Consider the following 26559-nt stretch of genomic DNA (forward strand, 5'->3'; position numbering starts at 1 on the left):
ATGTGTTATAATATCTTCAATTTTTTACCGCCTCGGAACATGTTTTCCTTTTTTTCATCACTTGAGGTTTTAAGGTATGCTTCTACATCTTTAATCTCTTTTTTCATATATCTGTTTCACAATTATATACGTGTCAGGTAAAAAAGGAGTATTTCTCACACACAATAATTGAAAGATGTAGAATCACTATGTATCATTTTTCCATTCTTTTTTTAATTGTGGTATTTTCCATATAAAATCATTTTAAATGCTTATGTTCATTGGGTGCTAATTTTTCTCAATCAATTTGTTCTAAATTTAGATTGTTAATCCATAATATTGACAGTATCACCTAAAGGTGATTATATGACTTTTGAAGGGCTAACACAAGTATCTAAAAGTAATTTTATTTATAAAAAAAAAAGATTTAGATTTATTTGACGTTTTTTTTGTTCTTTCTTCTTTGCATGAATAAATGTTTTGTAGCAAACATGCAACTTATTTACCATTAGTTTTGATGAAATAATATTGTATTGTTGAGTTTAAAAATTCAAGAATAATTTTACATATGGGGATGTAGCTCAAATGGTAGAGCGCTCGCTTTGCATGCGAGAGGTACAGGGTTCGATCCCCTGCATCTCCAATTAAAGTATTGTTAATCAGTGATGTGTGTATAGGAATGACTTAGATTTTTATAATTCCTATTTTAGAATTTTCACGTTAGTGAGAGAGAGAGAATCTCGTAATAAAATCCAAAACAAACAAGAGGGAGATGTAATAAATGAGAACAAAAATATTTTATTAACAAGTGAAAGCATGATGTGACCTGACCTGAGCCAATACTAATGAACCAATTGAACTAGACTTGCTTTTCGAGGAGTGTTGCACAGTGCACCATACATAAGTCACTATAGCTTCCTAGAAGTCAATTTCCTGCGGCCACTACCTCCAATAACTAGATTCATGAGTCGTTATTAGTGGCAACATTAGCTACTTCCCCCCAACACTTCCCTAGTCGACCTTCGTCTTTCTTGTTTGCTAGCTAATGAAAATAGTACAACCATTGCGATTGATGTGCCTCTTGTGGCTCAAAAACTGTTTATTTGGGGCTTTTAAGCCGCTGTTGATCTCCTTAGGATGTTGTTGCTTTGCAGCTCTCATATTCTGTAATGACTTTTGATCCGTTTTTCATGTGTTATAATATCTTCAATTTTTTACCGCCTCGGAACATGTTTTCCTTTTTTTCATCACTTGAGGTTTTAAGGTATGCTTCTACATCTTTAATCTCTTTTTTCATATATCTGTTTCACAATTATATACGTGTCAGGTAAAAAAGGAGTATTTCTCACACACAATAATTGAAAGATGTAGAATCACTATGTATCATTTTTCCATTCTTTTTTTAATTGTGGTATTTTCCATATAAAATCATTTTAAATGCTTATGTTCATTGGGTGCTAATTTTTCTCAATCAATTTGTTCTAAATTTAGATTGTTAATCCATAATATTGACAGTATCACCTAAAGGTGATTATATGACTTTTGAAGGGCTAACACAAGTATCTAAAAGTAATTTTATTTATAAAAAAAAAAAGATTTAGATTTATTTGACGTTTTTTTTGTTCTTTCTTCTTTGCATGAATAAATGTTTTGTAGCAAACATGCAACTTATTTACCATTAGTTTTGATGAAATAATATTGTATTGTTGAGTTTAAAAATTCAAGAATAATTTTACATATGGGGATGTAGCTCAAATGGTAGAGCGCTCGCTTTGCATGCGAGAGGTACAGGGTTCGATCCCCTGCATCTCCAATTAAAGTATTGTTAATCAGTGATGTGTGTATAGGAATGACTTAGATTTTTATAATTCCTATTTTAGAATTTTCACGTTAGTGAGAGAGAGAGAATCTCGTAATAAAATCCAAAACAAACAAGAGGGAGATGTAATAAATGAGAACAAAAATATTTTATTAACAAGTGAAAGCATGATGTGACCTGACCTGAGCCAATACTAATGAACCAATTGAACTAGACTTGCTTTTCGAGGAGTGTTGCACAGTGCACCATACATAAGTCACTATAGCTTCCTAGAAGTCAATTTCCTGCGGCCACTACCTCCAATAACTAGATTCATGAGTCGTTATTAGTGGCAACATTAGCTACTTCCCCCCAACACTTCCCTAGTCGACCTTCGTCTTTCTTGTTTGCTAGCTAATGAAAATAGTACAACCATTGCGATTGATGTGCCTCTTGTGGCTCAAAAACTGTTTATTTGGGGCTTTTAAGCCGCTGTTGATCTCCTTAGGATGTTGTTGCTTTGCAGCTCTCATATTCTGTAATGACTTTTGATCCGTTTTTCATGTGTTATAATATCTTCAATTTTTTACCGCCTCGGAACATGTTTTCCTTTTTTTCATCACTTGAGGTTTTAAGGTATGCTTCTACATCTTTAATCTCTTTTTTCATATATCTGTTTCACAATTATATACGTGTCAGGTAAAAAAGGAGTATTTCTCACACACAATAATTGAAAGATGTAGAATCACTATGTATCATTTTTCCATTCTTTTTTTAATTGTGGTATTTTCCATATAAAATCATTTTAAATGCTTATGTTCATTGGGTGCTAATTTTTCTCAATCAATTTGTTCTAAATTTAGATTGTTAATCCATAATATTGACAGTATCACCTAAAGGTGATTATATGACTTTTGAAGGGCTAACACAAGTATCTAAAAGTAATTTTATTTATAAAAAAAAAAGATTTAGATTTATTTGACGTTTTTTTTGTTCTTTCTTCTTTGCATGAATAAATGTTTTGTAGCAAACATGCAACTTATTTACCATTAGTTTTGATGAAATAATATTGTATTGTTGAGTTTAAAAATTCAAGAATAATTTAACATATGGGGATGTAGCTCAAATGGTAGAGCGCTCGCTTTGCATGCGAGAGGTACAGGGTTCGATCCCCTGCATCTCCAATTAAAGTATTGTTAATCAGTGATGTGTGTATAGGAATGACTTAGATTTTTATAATTCCTATTTTAGAATTTTCACGTTAGTGAGAGAGAGAGAATCTCGTAATAAAATCCAAAACAAACAAGAGGGAGATGTAATAAATGAGAACAAAAATATTTTATTAACAAGTGAAAGCATGATGTGACCTGACCTGAGCCAATACTAATGAACCAATTGAACTAGACTTGCTTTTCGAGGAGTGTTGCACAGTGCACCATACATAAGTCACTATAGCTTCCTAGAAGTCAATTTCCTGCGGCCACTACCTCCAATAACTAGATTCATGAGTCGTTATTAGTGGCAACATTAGCTACTTCCCCCCAACACTTCCCTAGTCGACCTTCGTCTTTCTTGTTTGCTAGCTAATGAAAATAGTACAACCATTGCGATTGATGTGCCTCTTGTGGCTCAAAAACTGTTTATTTGGGGCTTTTAAGCCGCTGTTGATCTCCTTAGGATGTTGTTGCTTTGCAGCTCTCATATTCTGTAATGACTTTTGATCCGTTTTTCATGTGTTATAATATCTTCAATTTTTTACCGCCTCGGAACATGTTTTCCTTTTTTTCATCACTTGAGGTTTTAAGGTATGCTTCTACATCTTTAATCTCTTTTTTCATATATCTGTTTCACAATTATATACGTGTCAGGTAAAAAAGGAGTATTTCTCACACACAATAATTGAAAGATGTAGAATCACTATGTATCATTTTTCCATTCTTTTTTTAATTGTGGTATTTTCCATATAAAATCATTTTAAATGCTTATGTTCATTGGGTGCTAATTTTTCTCAATCAATTTGTTCTAAATTTAGATTGTTAATCCATAATATTGACAGTATCACCTAAAGGTGATTATATGACTTTTGAAGGGCTAACACAAGTATCTAAAAGTAATTTTATTTATAAAAAAAAAAGATTTAGATTTATTTGACGTTTTTTTTGTTCTTTCTTCTTTGCATGAATAAATGTTTTGTAGCAAACATGCAACTTATTTACCATTAGTTTTGATGAAATAATATTGTATTGTTGAGTTTAAAAATTCAAGAATAATTTTACATATGGGGATGTAGCTCAAATGGTAGAGCGCTCGCTTTGCATGCGAGAGGTACAGGGTTCGATCCCCTGCATCTCCAATTAAAGTATTGTTAATCAGTGATGTGTGTATAGGAATGACTTAGATTTTTATAATTCCTATTTTAGAATTTTCACGTTAGTGAGAGAGAGAGAATCTCGTAATAAAATCCAAAACAAACAAGAGGGAGATGTAATAAATGAGAACAAAAATATTTTATTAACAAGTGAAAGCATGATGTGACCTGACCTGAGCCAATACTAATGAACCAATTGAACTAGACTTGCTTTTCGAGGAGTGTTGCACAGTGCACCATACATAAGTCACTATAGCTTCCTAGAAGTCAATTTCCTGCGGCCACTACCTCCAATAACTAGATTCATGAGTCGTTATTAGTGGCAACATTAGCTACTTCCCCCCAACACTTCCCTAGTCGACCTTCGTCTTTCTTGTTTGCTAGCTAATGAAAATAGTACAACGATTGCGATTGATGTGCCTCTTGTGGCTCAAAAACTGTTTATTTGGGGCTTTTAAGCCGCTGTTGATCTCCTTAGGATGTTGTTGCTTTGCAGCTCTCATATTCTGTAATGACTTTTGATCCGTTTTTCATGTGTTATAATATCTTCAATTTTTTACCGCCTCGGAACATGTTTTCCTTTTTTTCATCACTTGAGGTTTTAAGGTATGCTTCTACATCTTTAATCTCTTTTTTCATATATCTGTTTCACAATTATATACGTGTCAGGTAAAAAAGGAGTATTTCTCACACACAATAATTGAAAGATGTAGAATCACTATGTATCATTTTTCCATTCTTTTTTTAATTGTGGTATTTTCCATATAAAATCATTTTAAATGCTTATGTTCATTGGGTGCTAATTTTTCTCAATCAATTTGTTCTAAATTTAGATTGTTAATCCATAATATTGACAGTATCACCTAAAGGTGATTATATGACTTTTGAAGGGCTAACACAAGTATCTAAAAGTAATTTTATTTATAAAAAAAAAAAGATTTAGATTTATTTGACGTTTTTTTTGTTCTTTCTTCTTTGCATGAATAAATGTTTTGTAGCAAACATGCAACTTATTTACCATTAGTTTTGATGAAATAATATTGTATTGTTGAGTTTAAAAATTCAAGAATAATTTAACATATGGGGATGTAGCTCAAATGGTAGAGCGCTCGCTTTGCATGCGAGAGGTACAGGGTTCGATCCCCTGCATCTCCAATTAAAGTATTGTTAATCAGTGATGTGTGTATAGGAATGACTTAGATTTTTATAATTCCTATTTTAGAATTTTCACGTTAGTGAGAGAGAGAGAATCTCGTAATAAAATCCAAAACAAACAAGAGGGAGATGTAATAAATGAGAACAAAAATATTTTATTAACAAGTGAAAGCATGATGTGACCTGACCTGAGCCAATACTAATGAACCAATTGAACTAGACTTGCTTTTCGAGGAGTGTTGCACAGTGCACCATACATAAGTCACTATAGCTTCCTAGAAGTCAATTTCCTGCGGCCACTACCTCCAATAACTAGATTCATGAGTCGTTATTAGTGGCAACATTAGCTACTTCCCCCCAACACTTCCCTAGTCGACCTTCGTCTTTCTTGTTTGCTAGCTAATGAAAATAGTACAACCATTGCGATTGATGTGCCTCTTGTGGCTCAAAAACTGTTTATTTGGGGCTTTTAAGCCGCTGTTGATCTCCTTAGGATGTTGTTGCTTTGCAGCTCTCATATTCTGTAATGACTTTTGATCCGTTTTTCATGTGTTATAATATCTTCAATTTTTTACCGCCTCGGAACATGTTTTCCTTTTTTTCATCACTTGAGGTTTTAAGGTATGCTTCTACATCTTTAATCTCTTTTTTCATATATCTGTTTCACAATTATATACGTGTCAGGTAAAAAAGGAGTATTTCTCACACACAATAATTGAAAGATGTAGAATCACTATGTATCATTTTTCCATTCTTTTTTTAATTGTGGTATTTTCCATATAAAATCATTTTAAATGCTTATGTTCATTGGGTGCTAATTTTTCTCAATCAATTTGTTCTAAATTTAGATTGTTAATCCATAATATTGACAGTATCACCTAAAGGTGATTATATGACTTTTGAAGGGCTAACACAAGTATCTAAAAGTAATTTTATTTATAAAAAAAAAAAGATTTAGATTTATTTGACGTTTTTTTTGTTCTTTCTTCTTTGCATGAATAAATGTTTTGTAGCAAACATGCAACTTATTTACCATTAGTTTTGATGAAATAATATTGTATTGTTGAGTTTAAAAATTCAAGAATAATTTTACATATGGGGATGTAGCTCAAATGGTAGAGCGCTCGCTTTGCATGCGAGAGGTACAGGGTTCGATCCCCTGCATCTCCAATTAAAGTATTGTTAATCAGTGATGTGTGTATAGGAATGACTTAGATTTTTATAATTCCTATTTTAGAATTTTCACGTTAGTGAGAGAGAGAGAATCTCGTAATAAAATCCAAAACAAACAAGAGGGAGATGTAATAAATGAGAACAAAAATATTTTATTAACAAGTGAAAGCATGATGTGACCTGACCTGAGCCAATACTAATGAACCAATTGAACTAGACTTGCTTTTCGAGGAGTGTTGCACAGTGCACCATACATAAGTCACTATAGCTTCCTAGAAGTCAATTTCCTGCGGCCACTACCTCCAATAACTAGATTCATGAGTCGTTATTAGTGGCAACATTAGCTACTTCCCCCCAACACTTCCCTAGTCGACCTTCGTCTTTCTTGTTTGCTAGCTAATGAAAATAGTACAACGATTGCGATTGATGTGCCTCTTGTGGCTCAAAAACTGTTTATTTGGGGCTTTTAAGCCGCTGTTGATCTCCTTAGGATGTTGTTGCTTTGCAGCTCTCATATTCTGTAATGACTTTTGATCCGTTTTTCATGTGTTATAATATCTTCAATTTTTTACCGCCTCGGAACATGTTTTCCTTTTTTTCATCACTTGAGGTTTTAAGGTATGCTTCTACATCTTTAATCTCTTTTTTCATATATCTGTTTCACAATTATATACGTGTCAGGTAAAAAAGGAGTATTTCTCACACACAATAATTGAAAGATGTAGAATCACTATGTATCATTTTTCCATTCTTTTTTTAATTGTGGTATTTTCCATATAAAATCATTTTAAATGCTTATGTTCATTGGGTGCTAATTTTTCTCAATCAATTTGTTCTAAATTTAGATTGTTAATCCATAATATTGACAGTATCACCTAAAGGTGATTATATGACTTTTGAAGGGCTAACACAAGTATCTAAAAGTAATTTTATTTATAAAAAAAAAAGATTTAGATTTATTTGACGTTTTTTTTGTTCTTTCTTCTTTGCATGAATAAATGTTTTGTAGCAAACATGCAACTTATTTACCATTAGTTTTGATGAAATAATATTGTATTGTTGAGTTTAAAAATTCAAGAATAATTTACATATGGGGATGTAGCTCAAATGGTAGAGCGCTCGCTTTGCATGCGAGAGGTACAGGGTTCGATCCCCTGCATCTCCAATTAAAGTATTGTTAATCAGTGATGTGTGTATAGGAATGACTTAGATTTTTATAATTCCTATTTTAGAATTTTCACGTTAGTGAGAGAGAGAGAATCTCGTAATAAAATCCAAAACAAACAAGAGGGAGATGTAATAAATGAGAACAAAAATATTTTATTAACAAGTGAAAGCATGATGTGACCTGACCTGAGCCAATACTAATGAACCAATTGAACTAGACTTGCTTTTCGAGGAGTGTTGCACAGTGCACCATACATAAGTCACTATAGCTTCCTAGAAGTCAATTTCCTGCGGCCACTACCTCCAATAACTAGATTCATGAGTCGTTATTAGTGGCAACATTAGCTACTTCCCCCCAACACTTCCCTAGTCGACCTTCGTCTTTCTTGTTTGCTAGCTAATGAAAATAGTACAACGATTGCGATTGATGTGCCTCTTGTGGCTCAAAAACTGTTTATTTGGGGCTTTTAAGCCGCTGTTGATCTCCTTAGGATGTTGTTGCTTTGCAGCTCTCATATTCTGTAATGACTTTTGATCCGTTTTTCATGTGTTATAATATCTTCAATTTTTTACCGCCTCGGAACATGTTTTCCTTTTTTTCATCACTTGAGGTTTTAAGGTATGCTTCTACATCTTTAATCTCTTTTTTCATATATCTGTTTCACAATTATATACGTGTCAGGTAAAAAAGGAGTATTTCTCACACACAATAATTGAAAGATGTAGAATCACTATGTATCATTTTTCCATTCTTTTTTTAATTGTGGTATTTTCCATATAAAATCATTTTAAATGCTTATGTTCATTGGGTGCTAATTTTTCTCAATCAATTTGTTCTAAATTTAGATTGTTAATCCATAATATTGACAGTATCACCTAAAGGTGATTATATGACTTTTGAAGGGCTAACACAAGTATCTAAAAGTAATTTTATTTATAAAAAAAAAAGATTTAGATTTATTTGACGTTTTTTTTGTTCTTTCTTCTTTGCATGAATAAATGTTTTGTAGCAAACATGCAACTTATTTACCATTAGTTTTGATGAAATAATATTGTATTGTTGAGTTTAAAAATTCAAGAATAATTTACATATGGGGATGTAGCTCAAATGGTAGAGCGCTCGCTTTGCATGCGAGAGGTACAGGGTTCGATCCCCTGCATCTCCAATTAAAGTATTGTTAATCAGTGATGTGTGTATAGGAATGACTTAGATTTTTATAATTCCTATTTTAGAATTTTCACGTTAGTGAGAGAGAGAGAATCTCGTAATAAAATCCAAAACAAACAAGAGGGAGATGTAATAAATGAGAACAAAAATATTTTATTAACAAGTGAAAGCATGATGTGACCTGACCTGAGCCAATACTAATGAACCAATTGAACTAGACTTGCTTTTCGAGGAGTGTTGCACAGTGCACCATACATAAGTCACTATAGCTTCCTAGAAGTCAATTTCCTGCGGCCACTACCTCCAATAACTAGATTCATGAGTCGTTATTAGTGGCAACATTAGCTACTTCCCCCCAACACTTCCCTAGTCGACCTTCGTCTTTCTTGTTTGCTAGCTAATGAAAATAGTACAACCATTGCGATTGATGTGCCTCTTGTGGCTCAAAAACTGTTTATTTGGGGCTTTTAAGCCGCTGTTGATCTCCTTAGGATGTTGTTGCTTTGCAGCTCTCATATTCTGTAATGACTTTTGATCCGTTTTTCATGTGTTATAATATCTTCAATTTTTTACCGCCTCGGAACATGTTTTCCTTTTTTTCATCACTTGAGGTTTTAAGGTATGCTTCTACATCTTTAATCTCTTTTTTCATATATCTGTTTCACAATTATATACGTGTCAGGTAAAAAAGGAGTATTTCTCACACACAATAATTGAAAGATGTAGAATCACTATGTATCATTTTTCCATTCTTTTTTTAATTGTGGTATTTTCCATATAAAATCATTTTAAATGCTTATGTTCATTGGGTGCTAATTTTTCTCAATCAATTTGTTCTAAATTTAGATTGTTAATCCATAATATTGACAGTATCACCTAAAGGTGATTATATGACTTTTGAAGGGCTAACACAAGTATCTAAAAGTAATTTTATTTATAAAAAAAAAAGATTTAGATTTATTTGACGTTTTTTTTGTTCTTTCTTCTTTGCATGAATAAATGTTTTGTAGCAAACATGCAACTTATTTACCATTAGTTTTGATGAAATAATATTGTATTGTTGAGTTTAAAAATTCAAGAATAATTTTACATATGGGGATGTAGCTCAAATGGTAGAGCGCTCGCTTTGCATGCGAGAGGTACAGGGTTCGATCCCCTGCATCTCCAATTAAAGTATTGTTAATCAGTGATGTGTGATTGAACTAGACTTGCTTTTCGAGGAGTGTTGCACAGTGCACCATACATAAGTCACTATAGCTTCCTAGAAGTCAATTTCCTGCGGCCACTACCTCCAATAACTAGATTCATGAGTCGTTATTAGTGGCAACATTAGCTACTTCCCCCCAACACTTCCCTAGTCGACCTTCGTCTTTCTTGTTTGCTAGCTAATGAAAATAGTACAACGATTGCGATTGATGTGCCTCTTGTGGCTCAAAAACTGTTTATTTGGGGCTTTTAAGCCGCTGTTGATCCGTTTTTCATGTGTTATAATATCTTCAATTTTTTACCGCCTCGGAACATGTTTTCCTTTTTTTCATCACTTGAGGTTTTAAGGTATGCTTCTACATCTTTAATCTCTTTTTTCATATATCTGTTTCACAATTATATACGTGTCAGGTAAAAAAGGAGTATTTCTCACACACAATAATTGAAAGATGTAGAATCACTATGTATCATTTTTCCATTCTTTTTTTAATTGTGGTATTTTCCATATAAAATCATTTTAAATGCTTATGTTCATTGGGTGCTAATTTTTCTCAATCAATTTGTTCTAAATTTAGATTGTTAATCCATAATATTGACAGTATCACCTAAAGGTGATTATATGACTTTTGAAGGGCTAACACAAGTATCTAAAAGTAATTTTATTTATAAAAAAAAAAAGATTTAGATTTATTTGACGTTTTTTTTGTTCTTTCTTCTTTGCATGAATAAATGTTTTGTAGCAAACATGCAACTTATTTACCATTAGTTTTGATGAAATAATATTGTATTGTTGAGTTTAAAAATTCAAGAATAATTTTACATATGGGGATGTAGCTCAAATGGTAGAGCGCTCGCTTTGCATGCGAGAGGTACAGGGTTCGATCCCCTGCATCTCCAATTAAAGTATTGTTAATCAGTGATGTGTGTATAGGAATGACTTAGATTTTTATAATTCCTATTTTAGAATTTTCACGTTAGTGAGAGAGAGAGAATCTCGTAATAAAATCCAAAACAAACAAGAGGGAGATGTAATAAATGAGAACAAAAATATTTTATTAACAAGTGAAAGCATGATGTGACCTGACCTGAGCCAATACTAATGAACCAATTGAACTAGACTTGCTTTTCGAGGAGTGTTGCACAGTGCACCATACATAAGTCACTATAGCTTCCTAGAAGTCAATTTCCTGCGGCCACTACCTCCAATAACTAGATTCATGAGTCGTTATTAGTGGCAACATTAGCTACTTCCCCCCAACACTTCCCTAGTCGACCTTCGTCTTTCTTGTTTGCTAGCTAATGAAAATAGTACAACGATTGCGATTGATGTGCCTCTTGTGGCTCAAAAACTGTTTATTTGGGGCTTTTAAGCCGCTGTTGATCTCCTTAGGATGTTGTTGCTTTGCAGCTCTCATATTCTGTAATGACTTTTGATCCGTTTTTCATGTGTTATAATATCTTCAATTTTTTACCGCCTCGGAACATGTTTTCCTTTTTTTCATCACTTGAGGTTTTAAGGTATGCTTCTACATCTTTAATCTCTTTTTTCATATATCTGTTTCACAATTATATACGTGTCAGGTAAAAAAGGAGTATTTCTCACACACAATAATTGAAAGATGTAGAATCACTATGTATCATTTTTCCATTCTTTTTTTAATTGTGGTATTTTCCATATAAAATCATTTTAAATGCTTATGTTCATTGGGTGCTAATTTTTCTCAATCAATTTGTTCTAAATTTAGATTGTTAATCCATAATATTGACAGTATCACCTAAAGGTGATTATATGACTTTTGAAGGGCTAACACAAGTATCTAAAAGTAATTTTATTTATAAAAAAAAAAAGATTTAGATTTATTTGACGTTTTTTTTGTTCTTTCTTCTTTGCATGAATAAATGTTTTGTAGCAAACATGCAACTTATTTACCATTAGTTTTGATGAAATAATATTGTATTGTTGAGTTTAAAAATTCAAGAATAATTTACATATGGGGATGTAGCTCAAATGGTAGAGCGCTCGCTTTGCATGCGAGAGGTACAGGGTTCGATCCCCTGCATCTCCAATTAAAGTATTGTTAATCAGTGATGTGTGTATAGGAATGACTTAGATTTTTATAATTCCTATTTTAGAATTTTCACGTTAGTGAGAGAGAGAGAATCTCGTAATAAAATCCAAAACAAACAAGAGGGAGATGTAATAAATGAGAACAAAAATATTTTATTAACAAGTGAAAGCATGATGTGACCTGACCTGAGCCAATACTAATGAACCAATTGAACTAGACTTGCTTTTCGAGGAGTGTTGCACAGTGCACCATACATAAGTCACTATAGCTTCCTAGAAGTCAATTTCCTGCGGCCACTACCTCCAATAACTAGATTCATGAGTCGTTATTAGTGGCAACATTAGCTACTTCCCCCCAACACTTCCCTAGTCGACCTTCGTCTTTCTTGTTTGCTAGCTAATGAAAATAGTACAACGATTGCGATTGATGTGCCTCTTGTGGCTCAAAAACTGTTTATTTGGGGCTTTTAAGCCGCTGTTGATCTCCTTAGGATGTTGTTGCTTTGCAGCTCTCATATTCTGTAATGACTTTTGATCCGTTTTTCATGTGTTATAATATCTTCAATTTTTTACCGCCTCGGAACATGTTTTCCTTTTTTTCATCACTTGAGGTTTTAAGGTATGCTTCTACATCTTTAATCTCTTTTTTCATATATCTGTTTCACAATTATATACGTGTCAGGTAAAAAAGGAGTATTTCTCACACACAATAATTGAAAGATGTAGAATCACTATGTATCATTTTTCCATTCTTTTTTTAATTGTGGTATTTTCCATATAAAATCATTTTAAATGCTTATGTTCATTGGGTGCTAATTTTTCTCAATCAATTTGTTCTAAATTTAGATTGTTAATCCATAATATTGACAGTATCACCTAAAGGTGATTATATGACTTTTGAAGGGCTAACACAAGTATCTAAAAGTAATTTTATTTATAAAAAAAAAAGATTTAGATTTATTTGACGTTTTTTTTGTTCTTTCTTCTTTGCATGAATAAATGTTTTGTAGCAAACATGCAACTTATTTACCATTAGTTTTGATGAAATAATATTGTATTGTTGAGTTTAAAAATTCAAGAATAATTTACATATGGGGATGTAGCTCAAATGGTAGAGCGCTCGCTTTGCATGCGAGAGGTACAGGGTTCGATCCCCTGCATCTCCAATTAAAGTATTGTTAATCAGTGATGTGTGTATAGGAATGACTTAGATTTTTATAATTCCTATTTTAGAATTTTCACGTTAGTGAGAGAGAGAGAATCTCGTAATAAAATCCAAAACAAACAAGAGGGAGATGTAATAAATGAGAACAAAAATATTTTATTAACAAGTGAAAGCATGATGTGACCTGACCTGAGCCAATACTAATGAACCAATTGAACTAGACTTGCTTTTCGAGGAGTGTTGCACAGTGCACCATACATAAGTCACTATAGCTTCCTAGAAGTCAATTTCCTGCGGCCACTACCTCCAATAACTAGATTCATGAGTCGTTATTAGTGGCAACATTAGCTACTTCCCCCCAACACTTCCCTAGTCGACCTTCGTCTTTCTTGTTTGCTAGCTAATGAAAATAGTACAACCATTGCGATTGATGTGCCTCTTGTGGCTCAAAAACTGTTTATTTGGGGCTTTTAAGCCGCTGTTGATCTCCTTAGGATGTTGTTGCTTTGCAGCTCTCATATTCTGTAATGACTTTTGATCCGTTTTTCATGTGTTATAATATCTTCAATTTTTTACCGCCTCGGAACATGTTTTCCTTTTTTTCATCACTTGAGGTTTTAAGGTATGCTTCTACATCTTTAATCTCTTTTTTCATATATCTGTTTCACAATTATATACGTGTCAGGTAAAAAAGGAGTATTTCTCACACACAATAATTGAAAGATGTAGAATCACTATGTATCATTTTTCCATTCTTTTTTTAATTGTGGTATTTTCCATATAAAATCATTTTAAATGCTTATGTTCATTGGGTGCTAATTTTTCTCAATCAATTTGTTCTAAATTTAGATTGTTAATCCATAATATTGACAGTATCACCTAAAGGTGATTATATGACTTTTGAAGGGCTAACACAAGTATCTAAAAGTAATTTTATTTATAAAAAAAAAAGATTTAGATTTATTTGACGTTTTTTTTGTTCTTTCTTCTTTGCATGAATAAATGTTTTGTAGCAAACATGCAACTTATTTACCATTAGTTTTGATGAAATAATATTGTATTGTTGAGTTTAAAAATTCAAGAATAATTTTACATATGGGGATGTAGCTCAAATGGTAGAGCGCTCGCTTTGCATGCGAGAGGTACAGGGTTCGATCCCCTGCATCTCCAATTAAAGTATTGTTAATCAGTGATGTGTGTATAGGAATGACTTAGATTTTTATAATTCCTATTTTAGAATTTTCACGTTAGTGAGAGAGAGAGAATCTCGTAATAAAATCCAAAACAAACAAGAGGGAGATGTAATAAATGAGAACAAAAATATTTTATTAACAAGTGAAAGCATGATGTGACCTGACCTGAGCCAATACTAATGAACCAATTGAACTAGACTTGCTTTTCGAGGAGTGTTGCACAGTGCACCATACATAAGTCACTATAGCTTCCTAGAAGTCAATTTCCTGCGGCCACTACCTCCAATAACTAGATTCATGAGTCGTTATTAGTGGCAACATTAGCTACTTCCCCCCAACACTTCCCTAGTCGACCTTCGTCTTTCTTGTTTGCTAGCTAATGAAAATAGTACAACGATTGCGATTGATGTGCCTCTTGTGGCTCAAAAACTGTTTATTTGGGGCTTTTAAGCCGCTGTTGATCTCCTTAGGATGTTGTTGCTTTGCAGCTCTCATATTCTGTAATGACTTTTGATCCGTTTTTCATGTGTTATAATATCTTCAATTTTTTACCGCCTCGGAACATGTTTTCCTTTTTTTCATCACTTGAGGTTTTAAGGTATGCTTCTACATCTTTAATCTCTTTTTTCATATATCTGTTTCACAATTATATACGTGTCAGGTAAAAAAGGAGTATTTCTCACACACAATAATTGAAAGATGTAGAATCACTATGTATCATTTTTCCATTCTTTTTTTAATTGTGGTATTTTCCATATAAAATCATTTTAAATGCTTATGTTCATTGGGTGCTAATTTTTCTCAATCAATTTGTTCTAAATTTAGATTGTTAATCCATAATATTGACAGTATCACCTAAAGGTGATTATATGACTTTTGAAGGGCTAACACAAGTATCTAAAAGTAATTTTATTTATAAAAAAAAAAGATTTAGATTTATTTGACGTTTTTTTTGTTCTTTCTTCTTTGCATGAATAAATGTTTTGTAGCAAACATGCAACTTATTTACCATTAGTTTTGATGAAATAATATTGTATTGTTGAGTTTAAAAATTCAAGAATAATTTAACATATGGGGATGTAGCTCAAATGGTAGAGCGCTCGCTTTGCATGCGAGAGGTACAGGGTTCGATCCCCTGCATCTCCAATTAAAGTATTGTTAATCAGTGATGTGTGTATAGGAATGACTTAGATTTTTATAATTCCTATTTTAGAATTTTCACGTTAGTGAGAGAGAGAGAATCTCGTAATAAAATCCAAAACAAACAAGAGGGAGATGTAATAAATGAGAACAAAAATATTTTATTAACAAGTGAAAGCATGATGTGACCTGACCTGAGCCAATACTAATGAACCAATTGAACTAGACTTGCTTTTCGAGGAGTGTTGCACAGTGCACCATACATAAGTCACTATAGCTTCCTAGAAGTCAATTTCCTGCGGCCACTACCTCCAATAACTAGATTCATGAGTCGTTATTAGTGGCAACATTAGCTACTTCCCCCCAACACTTCCCTAGTCGACCTTCGTCTTTCTTGTTTGCTAGCTAATGAAAATAGTACAACGATTGCGATTGATGTGCCTCTTGTGGCTCAAAAACTGTTTATTTGGGGCTTTTAAGCCGCTGTTGATCTCCTTAGGATGTTGTTGCTTTGCAGCTCTCATATTCTGTAATGACTTTTGATCCGTTTTTCATGTGTTATAATATCTTCAATTTTTTACCGCCTCGGAACATGTTTTCCTTTTTTTCATCACTTGAGGTTTTAAGGTATGCTTCTACATCTTTAATCTCTTTTTTCATATATCTGTTTCACAATTATATACGTGTCAGGTAAAAAAGGAGTATTTCTCACACACAATAATTGAAAGATGTAGAATCACTATGTATCATTTTTCCATTCTTTTTTTAATTGTGGTATTTTCCATATAAAATCATTTTAAATGCTTATGTTCATTGGGTGCTAATTTTTCTCAATCAATTTGTTCTAAATTTAGATTGTTAATCCATAATATTGACAGTATCACCTAAAGGTGATTATATGACTTTTGAAGGGCTAACACAAGTATCTAAAAGTAATTTTATTTATAAAAAAAAAAAGATTTAGATTTATTTGACGTTTTTTTTGTTCTTTCTTCTTTGCATGAATAAATGTTTTGTAGCAAACATGCAACTTATTTACCATTAGTTTTGATGAAATAATATTGTATTGTTGAGTTTAAAAATTCAAGAATAATTTTACATATGGGGATGTAGCTCAAATGGTAGAGCGCTCGCTTTGCATGCGAGAGGTACAGGGTTCGATCCCCTGCATCTCCAATTAAAGTATTGTTAATCAGTGATGTGTGTATAGGAATGACTTAGATTTTTATAATTCCTATTTTAGAATTTTCACGTTAGTGAGAGAGAGAGAATCTCGTAATAAAATCCAAAACAAACAAGAGGGAGATGTAATAAATGAGAACAAAAATATTTTATTAACAAGTGAAAGCATGATGTGACCTGACCTGAGCCAATACTAATGAACCAATTGAACTAGACTTGCTTTTCGAGGAGTGTTGCACAGTGCACCATACATAAGTCACTATAGCTTCCTAGAAGTCAATTTCCTGCGGCCACTACCTCCAATAACTAGATTCATGAGTCGTTATTAGTGGCAACATTAGCTACTTCCCCCCAACACTTCCCTAGTCGACCTTCGTCTTTCTTGTTTGCTAGCTAATGAAAATAGTACAACCATTGCGATTGATGTGCCTCTTGTGGCTCAAAAACTGTTTATTTGGGGCTTTTAAGCCGCTGTTGATCTCCTTAGGATGTTGTTGCTTTGCAGCTCTCATATTCTGTAATGACTTTTGATCCGTTTTTCATGTGTTATAATATCTTCAATTTTTTACCGCCTCGGAACATGTTTTCCTTTTTTTCATCACTTGAGGTTTTAAGGTATGCTTCTACATCTTTAATCTCTTTTTTCATATATCTGTTTCACAATTATATACGTGTCAGGTAAAAAAGGAGTATTTCTCACACACAATAATTGAAAGATGTAGAATCACTATGTATCATTTTTCCATTCTTTTTTTAATTGTGGTATTTTCCATATAAAATCATTTTAAATGCTTATGTTCATTGGGTGCTAATTTTTCTCAATCAATTTGTTCTAAATTTAGATTGTTAATCCATAATATTGACAGTATCACCTAAAGGTGATTATATGACTTTTGAAGGGCTAACACAAGTATCTAAAAGTAATTTTATTTATAAAAAAAAAAGATTTAGATTTATTTGACGTTTTTTTTGTTCTTTCTTCTTTGCATGAATAAATGTTTTGTAGCAAACATGCAACTTATTTACCATTAGTTTTGATGAAATAATATTGTATTGTTGAGTTTAAAAATTCAAGAATAATTTACATATGGGGATGTAGCTCAAATGGTAGAGCGCTCGCTTTGCATGCGAGAGGTACAGGGTTCGATCCCCTGCATCTCCAATTAAAGTATTGTTAATCAGTGATGTGTGTATAGGAATGACTTAGATTTTTATAATTCCTATTTTAGAATTTTCACGTTAGTGAGAGAGAGAGAATCTCGTAATAAAATCCAAAACAAACAAGAGGGAGATGTAATAAATGAGAACAAAAATATTTTATTAACAAGTGAAAGCATGATGTGACCTGACCTGAGCCAATACTAATGAACCAATTGAACTAGACTTGCTTTTCGAGGAGTGTTGCACAGTGCACCATACATAAGTCACTATAGCTTCCTAGAAGTCAATTTCCTGCGGCCACTACCTCCAATAACTAGATTCATGAGTCGTTATTAGTGGCAACATTAGCTACTTCCCCCCAACACTTCCCTAGTCGACCTTCGTCTTTCTTGTTTGCTAGCTAATGAAAATAGTACAACGATTGCGATTGATGTGCCTCTTGTGGCTCAAAAACTGTTTATTTGGGGCTTTTAAGCCGCTGTTGATCTCCTTAGGATGTTGTTGCTTTGCAGCTCTCATATTCTGTAATGACTTTTGATCCGTTTTTCATGTGTTATAATATCTTCAATTTTTTACCGCCTCGGAACATGTTTTCCTTTTTTTCATCACTTGAGGTTTTAAGGTATGCTTCTACATCTTTAATCTCTTTTTTCATATATCTGTTTCACAATTATATACGTGTCAGGTAAAAAAGGAGTATTTCTCACACACAATAATTGAAAGATGTAGAATCACTATGTATCATTTTTCCATTCTTTTTTTAATTGTGGTATTTTCCATATAAAATCATTTTAAATGCTTATGTTCATTGGGTGCTAATTTTTCTCAATCAATTTGTTCTAAATTTAGATTGTTAATCCATAATATTGACAGTATCACCTAAAGGTGATTATATGACTTTTGAAGGGCTAACACAAGTATCTAAAAGTAATTTTATTTATAAAAAAAAAAGATTTAGATTTATTTGACGTTTTTTTTGTTCTTTCTTCTTTGCATGAATAAATGTTTTGTAGCAAACATGCAACTTATTTACCATTAGTTTTGATGAAATAATTTTGTATTGTTGAGTTTAAAAATTCAAGAATAACTTTACATATGGGGATGTAGCTCAAATGGTAGAGCGCTCGCTTTGCATGCGAGAGGTACAGGGTTCGGTCCCCTGCATCTCCAATTAAAGTATTGTTAATCAGTGATGTGTGTATAGGAATGACTTAGATTTTTATAATTCCTATTTTAGAATTTTCACGTTAGTGAGAGAGAGAGAATGTCGTAATAAAATCCAAAACAAACAAGAGGGAGATGTAATAAATGAGAACAAAAATATTTTATTAACAAGTGAAAGCATGATGTGACCTGACCTGAGCCAATACTAATGAACCAATTGAACTAGACTTGCTTTTCGAGGAGTGTTGCACAGTGCACCATACATAAGTCACTATAGCTTCCTAGAAGTCAATTTCCTGCGGCCACTACCTCCAATAACTAGATTCATGAGTCGTTATTAGTGGCAACATTAGCTACTTCCCCCCAACACTTCCCTAGTCGACCTTCGTCTTTCTTGTTTGCTAGCTAATGAAAATAGTACAACCATTGCGATTGATGTGCCTCTTGTGGCTCAAAAACTGTTTATTTGGGGCTTTTAAGCCGCTGTTGATCTCCTTAGGATGTTGTTGCTTTGCAGCTCTCATATTCTGTAATGACTTTTGATCCGTTTTTCATGTGTTATAATATCTTCAATTTTTTACCGCCTCGGAACATGTTTTCCTTTTTTTCATCACTTGAGGTTTTAAGGTATGCTTCTACATCTTTAATCTCTTTTTTCATATATCTGTTTCACAATTATATACGTGTCAGGTAAAAAAGGAGTATTTCTCACACACAATAATTGAAAGATGTAGAATCACTATGTATCATTTTTCCATTCTTTTTTTAATTGTGGTATTTTCCATATAAAATCATTTTAAATGCTTATGTTCATTGGGTGCTAATTTTTCTCAATCAATTTGTTCTAAATTTAGATTGTTAATCCATAATATTGACAGTATCACCTAAAGGTGATTATATGACTTTTGAAGGGCTAACACAAGTATCTAAAAGTAATTTTATTTATAAAAAAAAAAGATTTAGATTTATTTGACGTTTTTTTTGTTCTTTCTTCTTTGCATGAATAAATGTTTTGTAGCAAACATGCAACTTATTTACCATTAGTTTTGATGAAATAATATTGTATTGTTGAGTTTAAAAATTCAAGAATAATTTTACATATGGGGATGTAGCTCAAATGGTAAAGCGCTCGCTTTGCATGCGAGAGGTACAGGGTTCGATCCCCTGCATCTCCAATTAAAGTATTGTTAATCAGTGATGTGTGATTGAACTAGACTTGCTTTTCGAGGAGTGTTGCACAGTGCACCATACATAAGTCACTATAGCTTCCTAGAAGTCAATTTCCTGCGGCCACTACCTCCAATAACTAGATTCATGAGTCGTTATTAGTGGCAACATTAGCTACTTCCCCCCAACACTTCCCTAGTCGACCTTCGTCTTTCTTGTTTGCTAGCTAATGAAAATAGTACAACGATTGCGATTGATGTGCCTCTTGTGGCTCAAAAACTGTTTATTTGGGGCTTTTAAGCCGCTGTTGATCCGTTTTTCATGTGTTATAATATCTTCAATTTTTTACCGCCTCGGAACATGTTTTCCTTTTTTTCATCACTTGAGGTTTTAAGGTATGCTTCTACATCTTTAATCTCTTTTTTCATATATCTGTTTCACAATTATATACGTGTCAGGTAAAAAAGGAGTATTTCTCACACACAATAATTGAAAGATGTAGAATCACTATGTATCATTTTTCCATTCTTTTTTTAATTGTGGTATTTTCCATATAAAATCATTTTAAATGCTTATGTTCATTGGGTGCTAATTTTTCTCAATCAATTTGTTCTAAATTTAGATTGTTAATCCATAATATTGACAGTATCACCTAAAGGTGATTATATGACTTTTGAAGGGCTAACACAAGTATCTAAAAGTAATTTTATTTATAAAAAAAAAAAGATTTAGATTTATTTGACGTTTTTTTTGTTCTTTCTTCTTTGCATGAATAAATGTTTTGTAGCAAACATGCAACTTATTTACCATTAGTTTTGATGAAATAATATTGTATTGTTGAGTTTAAAAATTCAAGAATAATTTTACATATGGGGATGTAGCTCAAATGGTAGAGCGCTCGCTTTGCATGCGAGAGGTACAGGGTTCGATCCCCTGCATCTCCAATTAAAGTATTGTTAATCAGTGATGTGTGTATAGGAATGACTTAGATTTTTATAATTCCTATTTTAGAATTTTCACGTTAGTGAGAGAGAGAGAATATCGTAATAAAATCCAAAACAAACAAGAGGGAGATGTAATAAATGAGAACAAAAATATTTTATTAACAAGTGAAAGCATGATGTGACCTGACCTGAGCCAATACTAATGAACCAATTGAACTAGACTTGCTTTTCGAGGAGTGTTGCACAGTGCACCATACATAAGTCACTATAGCTTCCTAGAAGTCAATTTCCTGCGGCCACTACCTCCAATAACTAGATTCATGAGTCGTTATTAGTGGCAACATTAGCTACTTCCCCCCAACACTTCCCTAGTCGACCTTCGTCTTTCTTGTTTGCTAGCTAATGAAAATAGTACAACGATTGCGATTGATGTGCCTCTTGTGGCTCAAAAACTGTTTATTTGGGGCTTTTAAGCCGCTGTTGATCTCCTTAGGATGTTGTTGCTTTGCAGCTCTCATATTCTGTAATGACTTTTGATCCGTTTTTCATGTGTTATAATATCTTCAATTTTTTACCGCCTCGGAACATGTTTTCCTTTTTTTCATCACTTGAGGTTTTAAGGTATGCTTCTACATCTTTAATCTCTTTTTTCATATATCTGTTTCACAATTATATACGTGTCAGGTAAAAAAGGAGTATTTCTCACACACAATAATTGAAAGATGTAGAATCACTATGTATCATTTTTCCATTCTTTTTTTAATTGTGGTATTTTCCATATAAAATCATTTTAAATGCTTATGTTCATTGGGTGCTAATTTTTCTCAATCAATTTGTTCTAAATTTAGATTGTTAATCCATAATATTGACAGTATCACCTAAAGGTGATTATATGACTTTTGAAGGGCTAACACAAGTATCTAAAAGTAATTTTATTTATAAAAAAAAAAAGATTTAGATTTATTTGACGTTTTTTTTGTTCTTTCTTCTTTGCATGAATAAATGTTTTGTAGCAAACATGCAACTTATTTACCATTAGTTTTGATGAAATAATATTGTATTGTTGAGTTTAAAAATTCAAGAATAATTTTACATATGGGGATGTAGCTCAAATGGTAAAGCGCTCGCTTTGCATGCGAGAGGTACAGGGTTCGATCCCCTGCATCTCCAATTAAAGTATTGTTAATCAGTGATGTGTGTATAGGAATGACTTAGATTTTTATAATTCCTATTTTAGAATTTTCACGTTAGTGAGAGAGAGAGAATGTCGTAATAAAATCCAAAACAAACAAGAGGGAGATGTAATAAATGAGAACAAAAATATTTTATTAACAAGTGAAAGCATGATGTGACCTGACCTGAGCCAATACTAATGAACCAATTGAACTAGACTTGCTTTTCGAGGAGTGTTGCACAGTGCACCATACATAAGTCACTATAGCTTCCTAGAAGTCAATTTCCTGCGGCCACTACCTCCAATAACTAGATTCATGAGTCGTTATTAGTGGCAACATTAGCTACTTCCCCCTAACACTTCCCTAGTCGACCTTCGTCTTTCTTGTTTGCTAGCTAATGAAAATAGTACAACGATTGCGATTGATGTGCCTCTTGTGGCTCAAAAACTGTTTATTTGGGGCTTTTAAGCCGCTGTTGATCTCCTTAGGATGTTGTTGCTTTGCAGCTCTCATATTCTGTAATGACTTTTGATCCGTTTTTCATGTGTTATAATATCTTCAATTTTTTACCGCCTCGGAACATGTTTTCCTTTTTTTCATCACTTGAGGTTTTAAGGTATGCTTCTACATCTTTAATCTCTTTTTTCATATATCTGTTTCACAATTATATACGTGTCAGGTAAAAAAGGAGTATTTCTCACACACAATAATTGAAAGATGTAGAATCACTATGTATCATTTTTCCATTCTTTTTTTAATTGTGGTATTTTCCATATAAAATCATTTTAAATGCTTATGTTCATTGGGTGCTAATTTTTCTCAATCAATTTGTTCTAAATTTAGATTGTTAATCCATAATATTGACAGTATCACCTAAAGGTGATTATATGACTTTTGAAGGGCTAACACAAGTATCTAAAAGTAATTTTATTTATAAAAAAAAAGATTTAGATTTATTTGACGTTTTTTTTGTTCTTTCTTCTTTGCATGAATAAATGTTTTGTAGCAAACATGCAACTTATTATCATTAGTTTTGATGAAATAATATTGTATTGTTGAGTTTAAAAATTCAAGAATAATTTAACATATGGGGATGTAGCTCAAATGGTAGAGCGCTCGCTTTGCATGCGAGAGGTACAGGGTTCGATCCCCTGCATCTCCAATTAAAGTATTGTTAATCAGTGATGTTTGTATAGGAATGACTTAGATTTTTATAATTCCTATTTTAGAATTTTCACGTTAGTGAGAGAGAGAGAATCTCGTAATAAAATCCAAAACAAACAAGAGGGAGATGTAATAAATGAGAACAAAAATATTTTATTAACAAGTGAAAGCATGATGTGACCTGACCTGAGCCAATACTAATGAACCAATTGAACTAGACTTGCTTTTCGAGGAGTGTTGCACAGTGCACCATACATAAGTCACTATAGCTTCCTAGAAGTCAATTTCCTGCGGCCACTACCTCCAATAACTAGATTCATGAGTCGTTATTAGTGGCAACATTAGCTACTTCCCCCCAACACTTCCCTAGTCGACCTTCGTCTTTCTTGTTTGCTAGCTAATGAAAATAGTACAACCATTGCGATTGATGTGCCTCTTGTGGCTCAAAAACTGTTTATTTGGGGCTTTTAAGCCGCTGTTGATCTCCTTAGGATGTTGTTGCTTTGCAGCTCTCATATTCTGTAATGACTTTTGATCCGTTTTTCATGTGTTATAATATCTTCAATTTTTTACCGCCTCGGAACATGTTTTCCTTTTTTTCATCACTTGAGGTTTTAAGGTATGCTTCTACATCTTTAATCTCTTTTTTCATATATCTGTTTCACAATTATATACGTGTCAGGTAAAAAAGGAGTATTTCTCACACACAATAATTGAAAGATGTAGAATCACTATGTATCATTTTTCCATTCTTTTTTTAATTGTGGTATTTTCCATATAAAATCATTTTAAATGCTTATGTTCATTGGGTGCTAATTTTTCTCAATCAATTTGTTCTAAATTTAGATTGTTAATCCATAATATTGACAGTATCACCTAAAGGTGATTATATGACTTTTGAAGGGCTAACACAAGTATCTAAAAGTAATTTTATTTATAAAAAAAAAAAAGATTTAGATTTATTTGTCGTTTTTTTTGTTCTTTCTTCTTTGCATGAATAAATGTTTTGTAGCAAACATGCAACTTATTTACCATTAGTTTTGATGAAATAATATTGTATTGTTGAGTTTAAAAATTCAAGAATAATTTTACATATGGGGATGTAGCTCAAATGGTAAAGCGCTCGCTTTGCATGCGAGAGGTACAGGGTTCGGTCCCCTGCATCTCCAATTAAAGTATTGTTAATCAGTGATGTGTGTATAGGAATGACTTAGATTTTTATAATTCCTATTTTAGAATTTTCACGTTAGTGAGAGAGAGAGAATGTCGTAATAAAATCCAAAACAAACAAGAGGGAGATGTAATAAATGAGAACAAAAATATTTTATTAACAAGTGAAAGCATGATGTGACCTGACCTGAGCCAATACTAATGAACCAATTGAACTAGACTTGCTTTTCGAGGAGTGTTGCACAGTGCACCATACATAAGTCACTATAGCTTCCTAGAAGTCAATTTCCTGCGGCCACTACCTCCAATAACTAGATTCATGAGTCGTTATTAGTGGCAACATTAGCTACTTCCCCCTAACACTTCCCTAGTCGACCTTCGTCTTTCTTGTTTGCTAGCTAATGAAAATAGTACAACGATTGCGATTGATGTGCCTCTTGTGGCTCAAAAACTGTTTATTTGGGGCTTTTAAGCCGCTGTTGATCTCCTTAGGATGTTGTTGCTTTGCAGCTCTCATATTCTGTAATGACTTTTGATCCGTTTTTCATGTGTTATAATATCTTCAATTTTTTACCGCCTCGGAACATGTTTTCCTTTTTTTCATCACTTGAGGTTTTAAGGTATGCTTCTACATCTTTAATCTCTTTTTTCATATATCTGTTTCACAATTATATACGTGTCAGGTAAAAAAGGAGTATTTCTCACACACAATAATTGAAAGATGTAGAATCACTATGTATCATTTTTCCATTCTTTTTTTAATTGTGGTATTTTCCATATAAAATCATTTTAAATGCTTATGTTCATTGGGTGCTAATTTTTCTCAATCAATTTGTTCTAAATTTAGATTGTTAATCCATAATATTGACAGTATCACCTAAAGGTGATTATATGACTTTTGAAGGGCTAACACAAGTATCTAAAAGTAATTTTATTTATAAAAAAAAAGATTTAGATTTATTTGACGTTTTTTTTGTTCTTTCTTCTTTGCATGAATAAATGTTTTGTAGCAAACATGCAACTTATTATCATTAGTTTTGATGAAATAATATTGTATTGTTGAGTTTAAAAATTCAAGAATAATTTAACATATGGGGATGTAGCTCAAATGGTATAGCGCTCGCTTTGCATGCGAGAGGTACAGGGTTCGATCCCCTGCATCTCCAATTAAAGTATTGTTAATCAGTGATGTTTGTATAGGTATGACTTAGATTTTTATAATTCCTATTTTAGAATTTTCACGTTAGTGAGAGAGAGAGAATCTCGTAATAAAATCCAAAACAAACAAGAGGGAGATGTAATAAATGAGAACAAAAATATTTTATTAACAAGTGAAAGCATGATGTGACCTGACCTGAGCCAATACTAATGAACCAATTGAACTAGACTTGCTTTTCGAGGAGTGTTGCACAGTGCACCATACATAAGTCACTATAGCTTCCTAGAAGTCAATTTCCTGCGGCCACTACCTCCAATAACTAGATTCATGAGTCGTTATTAGTGGCAACATTAGCTACTTCCCCCCAACACTTCCCTAGTCGACCTTCGTCTTTCTTGTTTGCTAGCTAATGAAAATAGTACAACGATTGCGATTGATGTGCCTCTTGTGGCTCAAAAACTGTTTATTTGGGGCTTTTAAGCCGCTGTTGATCTCCTTAGGATGTTGTTGCTTTGCAGCTCTCATATTCTGTAATGACTTTTGATCCGTTTTTCATGTGTTATAATATCTTCAATTTTTTACCGCCTCGGAACATGTTTTCCTTTTTTTCATCACTTGAGGTTTTAAGGTATGCTTCTACATCTTTAATCTCTTTTTTCATATATCTGTTTCACAATTATATACGTGTCAGGT

At 32.7% G+C, this 26559-nt stretch overlaps 22 non-coding genes across 22 annotated transcripts; all 22 read left to right on the forward strand.

Moving 5' to 3' along the window:
* Window positions 1–549: 549 nt before the first annotated feature.
* TRNAA-UGC (transfer RNA alanine (anticodon UGC)) lies at window positions 550–622 on the forward strand. The gene has a single exon. It is a non-coding gene; the product is annotated as a tRNA-Ala (tRNA).
* Window positions 623–1719: 1097 nt separating this feature from the next.
* On the forward strand, window positions 1720–1792 carry TRNAA-UGC (transfer RNA alanine (anticodon UGC)). Its single transcript has one exon. It is a non-coding gene; the product is annotated as a tRNA-Ala (tRNA).
* Window positions 1793–2888: 1096 nt separating this feature from the next.
* TRNAA-UGC (transfer RNA alanine (anticodon UGC)) lies at window positions 2889–2961 on the forward strand. Its single transcript has one exon. It is a non-coding gene; the product is annotated as a tRNA-Ala (tRNA).
* Window positions 2962–4057: 1096 nt separating this feature from the next.
* Window positions 4058–4130, forward strand: TRNAA-UGC (transfer RNA alanine (anticodon UGC)). The gene has a single exon. It is a non-coding gene; the product is annotated as a tRNA-Ala (tRNA).
* A 1097-nt stretch (window positions 4131–5227) lies between these two features.
* TRNAA-UGC (transfer RNA alanine (anticodon UGC)) lies at window positions 5228–5300 on the forward strand. The gene has a single exon. It is a non-coding gene; the product is annotated as a tRNA-Ala (tRNA).
* Window positions 5301–6397: 1097 nt separating this feature from the next.
* On the forward strand, window positions 6398–6470 carry TRNAA-UGC (transfer RNA alanine (anticodon UGC)). Its single transcript has one exon. It is a non-coding gene; the product is annotated as a tRNA-Ala (tRNA).
* Window positions 6471–7565: 1095 nt separating this feature from the next.
* On the forward strand, window positions 7566–7638 carry TRNAA-UGC (transfer RNA alanine (anticodon UGC)). The gene has a single exon. It is a non-coding gene; the product is annotated as a tRNA-Ala (tRNA).
* Window positions 7639–8733: 1095 nt separating this feature from the next.
* On the forward strand, window positions 8734–8806 carry TRNAA-UGC (transfer RNA alanine (anticodon UGC)). The gene has a single exon. It is a non-coding gene; the product is annotated as a tRNA-Ala (tRNA).
* A 1096-nt stretch (window positions 8807–9902) lies between these two features.
* Window positions 9903–9975, forward strand: TRNAA-UGC (transfer RNA alanine (anticodon UGC)). The gene has a single exon. It is a non-coding gene; the product is annotated as a tRNA-Ala (tRNA).
* Window positions 9976–10838: 863 nt separating this feature from the next.
* TRNAA-UGC (transfer RNA alanine (anticodon UGC)) lies at window positions 10839–10911 on the forward strand. The gene has a single exon. It is a non-coding gene; the product is annotated as a tRNA-Ala (tRNA).
* A 1096-nt stretch (window positions 10912–12007) lies between these two features.
* Window positions 12008–12080, forward strand: TRNAA-UGC (transfer RNA alanine (anticodon UGC)). The gene has a single exon. It is a non-coding gene; the product is annotated as a tRNA-Ala (tRNA).
* A 1095-nt stretch (window positions 12081–13175) lies between these two features.
* Window positions 13176–13248, forward strand: TRNAA-UGC (transfer RNA alanine (anticodon UGC)). Its single transcript has one exon. It is a non-coding gene; the product is annotated as a tRNA-Ala (tRNA).
* Window positions 13249–14344: 1096 nt separating this feature from the next.
* On the forward strand, window positions 14345–14417 carry TRNAA-UGC (transfer RNA alanine (anticodon UGC)). Its single transcript has one exon. It is a non-coding gene; the product is annotated as a tRNA-Ala (tRNA).
* A 1096-nt stretch (window positions 14418–15513) lies between these two features.
* TRNAA-UGC (transfer RNA alanine (anticodon UGC)) lies at window positions 15514–15586 on the forward strand. Its single transcript has one exon. It is a non-coding gene; the product is annotated as a tRNA-Ala (tRNA).
* A 1097-nt stretch (window positions 15587–16683) lies between these two features.
* TRNAA-UGC (transfer RNA alanine (anticodon UGC)) lies at window positions 16684–16756 on the forward strand. The gene has a single exon. It is a non-coding gene; the product is annotated as a tRNA-Ala (tRNA).
* Window positions 16757–17851: 1095 nt separating this feature from the next.
* Window positions 17852–17924, forward strand: TRNAA-UGC (transfer RNA alanine (anticodon UGC)). Its single transcript has one exon. It is a non-coding gene; the product is annotated as a tRNA-Ala (tRNA).
* Window positions 17925–19020: 1096 nt separating this feature from the next.
* On the forward strand, window positions 19021–19093 carry TRNAA-UGC (transfer RNA alanine (anticodon UGC)). Its single transcript has one exon. It is a non-coding gene; the product is annotated as a tRNA-Ala (tRNA).
* A 1096-nt stretch (window positions 19094–20189) lies between these two features.
* On the forward strand, window positions 20190–20262 carry TRNAA-UGC (transfer RNA alanine (anticodon UGC)). The gene has a single exon. It is a non-coding gene; the product is annotated as a tRNA-Ala (tRNA).
* An 863-nt stretch (window positions 20263–21125) lies between these two features.
* On the forward strand, window positions 21126–21198 carry TRNAA-UGC (transfer RNA alanine (anticodon UGC)). The gene has a single exon. It is a non-coding gene; the product is annotated as a tRNA-Ala (tRNA).
* A 1097-nt stretch (window positions 21199–22295) lies between these two features.
* Window positions 22296–22368, forward strand: TRNAA-UGC (transfer RNA alanine (anticodon UGC)). Its single transcript has one exon. It is a non-coding gene; the product is annotated as a tRNA-Ala (tRNA).
* A 1094-nt stretch (window positions 22369–23462) lies between these two features.
* On the forward strand, window positions 23463–23535 carry TRNAA-UGC (transfer RNA alanine (anticodon UGC)). Its single transcript has one exon. It is a non-coding gene; the product is annotated as a tRNA-Ala (tRNA).
* A 2265-nt stretch (window positions 23536–25800) lies between these two features.
* Window positions 25801–25873, forward strand: TRNAA-UGC (transfer RNA alanine (anticodon UGC)). Its single transcript has one exon. It is a non-coding gene; the product is annotated as a tRNA-Ala (tRNA).
* The last annotated feature ends 686 nt before the right edge of the window (window positions 25874–26559 follow it).

This window comes from Lathyrus oleraceus, chromosome 7 (assembly GCF_024323335.1).
Source record: "Lathyrus oleraceus cultivar Zhongwan6 chromosome 7, CAAS_Psat_ZW6_1.0, whole genome shotgun sequence".
NCBI classification, from domain to species: domain Eukaryota; kingdom Viridiplantae; phylum Streptophyta; class Magnoliopsida; order Fabales; family Fabaceae; genus Lathyrus; species Lathyrus oleraceus.